Below are 2629 nucleotides of genomic sequence, written 5' to 3'. Positions count from 1 at the left end.
TCCTTTTTCCTTTTCTTAAATATGGGCACTATATTTGCCCTTTTGCAATTGTCTAAGACCTCTCTCAATCACCAGGAGTTTTCAAAGATGACAGACAGTGTGCAAGCACGTGAACCAACTCCCTCAGCATCCTTGTGTTACTGTGCATTCAATTTAGTATTTCTAAAAACCAGGAATCCTGGTCGTCTCTGATAAAAAATAAATCTCCAATTTTCAGATTAAATAAAGTAACCCCAACTCCACTTTTTCCCTGTGATTAAAATGAAACAACACTATATATTTATCTGTATATGAGTGGTGCTTCATTTTAATCATGGGAAAAATGTGGATTTGGGGCTACTTTTTTAAAATCTGAAAACTGGGGATTTTTTTTTAAATCAGAGAAAACCAGGATCTCTGATAATAACAGGTACTAACTGAATGTGAAGTAGCACTGGCGCACAATTTTTTTGTGATGCTATTGAGAAGAAGACTAATTCTACTGTGCTTTATGTCATTAGCATGACTTTTGCTTTGACATGCTAATGAGTAGAATTAGTCTACTGTGTATTTAGCTTCTCTTGTAGATGCGCCCACTGAGAGGATACTGGGCCTTAATGCTCTGAGGGTAGGCTGAGTGATTTAAACTGCTACCTGACTTGCTAGAGGAAATGAAAAACATCTCTTGGTGATTAAACATTTACCTTTTATGGGGCTTTTTTCAGGGAGAGGATGCCTAGTAGGAGATGGGGGTCACACCCAACAAAATAGAGATGCCTGGTAATCCAAACCTAATTGGATTGAACTTTTTCCACAGCCAAAAAATAAAATCTACAGGTTTTAGGTTATATTTGCCTTGTATTAGTCTTTGCACATATTTAGGCTATACAGTTATATTAAAAGCAATACTGCTTAATGAAGAGAGCCACATTTTCAAAGTTATTCTGTATAAAAATTTCAGAAGTGTTTCAAGTAGTTTAGGTGTTTAAATCCCATTGGAAGGCAGTGAGTCACTTTTGTGCTTTTGAACATTTTTCCTTTATTCTTAAATTATTATTATAAAATTGTAAAGCTTTTTATTTTAATTAGCTAGGCCTACAGCCATCTGCTGAATGCCTACCAAAAAAGAAAAAAGGACCATCAGTGCATAAATTAGATTAAATTTATCTTCTGTCTGCCACTTGAACTCCCACCAGGACCCTTCAGTGAACATGCAATGCTTTGGAATGAGATGTGTGGGACTCTCTCACAAAGACTAGAAATGGAACTTGTGCACAGGGGCTCAGGTACATGAGAGCTTAGAAAGAGGTTGTTTTAAATCAAGTTATAGCCAAAGAGGATCTTCAGTTCTTCTGGTCTTCCACATACAAAGCTTTCAACAATGATGAAGGGATTCTTTAGGATCTGATGCCTTGTATTTGAAAGTTTGTCTAAATTTATCCCAACCTTGTAGTTGGTTCAACACAAGATACCACCCCAAAAAATCCTTGCCTCTCCAGAATTAACAAAAATTTATCATAGGTCAGTGTTAATTATAATCCTGAATTTTAAACAGACTACTTATTAGCTGTGACATAAGATAACAAGAAAAATGAACTCACTTTTATATAAAATTTTTTATTGTAACTTACTGCCACCAGTTCTTCAAAAACTATTAGCCAAACTGTTAAAGATGTTTATCTTTAACCTTTTAAAGATATTTTCATCCAAAATGAATGAGGTTTCTCTTTATTACCCAAATTAAACTTGTGCTTTTAATCACATGACCCCAATATATTCCTAATTACCCTTTTTCTTCTCCAAGACCAATTGTGTCATCTCTCTAAAGCAGGGGTGGGCAATTATTTTGGGCAGAGGTGCTTACTGAGTTTTGTCAAGCCATTGAGAGCCGCATGACAGGCAGCAGATAAAATGGCTTTGTGATCCGCATTTTGCCCACCCCTGCTTTAAAGAGTATGTGTGGCTCACAAATCCTACAAATTATTAATATATCATGACTGTGACTGAAGGTTATAAGTAAACACAGAAATTCAAGCCTATTTGTTTCATTTGTTGAGTTTGCAAAAAAGAAAGAAATGTAGCCTTTTAATTCTTTTAAATAAGCTTTTAAAATGGATTTAAATAATCCTGGATGAATGAAACAGGAAAAAAAAGCAAAAAGAAATCCCTGACTTTAGTTAATCTCCCAAATCACTCACATCCTCTCAGTTTAGTAATAGCAATCTCCCATCTTTCCTTTTTCATTTATATGTAGATTTATCCTGAAAATCCCTAGTCAAATTACTCAGAATTTGCAAAATCAGGTATCTCTGCTGTAGAGCCGTTTTGCCTCCAGTGCTTTTTCTCAGGGGGCTGAGAAGTTTACGACTAGGTTTGAATTGTGGATATCTTAAGTTTGTAAAAACATTGCATCAGTAGAGTGCCATCCTTTATGATAAATAGGAGCAAATTGATAAAGACTTTAAGAAATCTTCACCTTCTAGAATCAGATTGTTTTTAAATTTGGGAACTATTGTATGTTTATTTGATACAATCTATGTTTTGTCACTACACTAACCTTTACTTTTTTCTACAGAGGATTTTAATATCATTACTTACCCCACAGAAATATGTAGTTATTGTTTGGTCTTTACTAGTGCTAGTGGAAATA

Source organism: Gavialis gangeticus, unplaced genomic scaffold (genome assembly GCF_001723915.1).
Source record: "Gavialis gangeticus isolate Ggan-Ray unplaced genomic scaffold, GavGan_comp1, whole genome shotgun sequence".
NCBI classification, from domain to species: domain Eukaryota; kingdom Metazoa; phylum Chordata; order Crocodylia; family Gavialidae; genus Gavialis; species Gavialis gangeticus.
The sequence above is the reverse complement of the archived record's forward strand: the minus strand, read 5'-3'. Positions refer to the sequence as shown.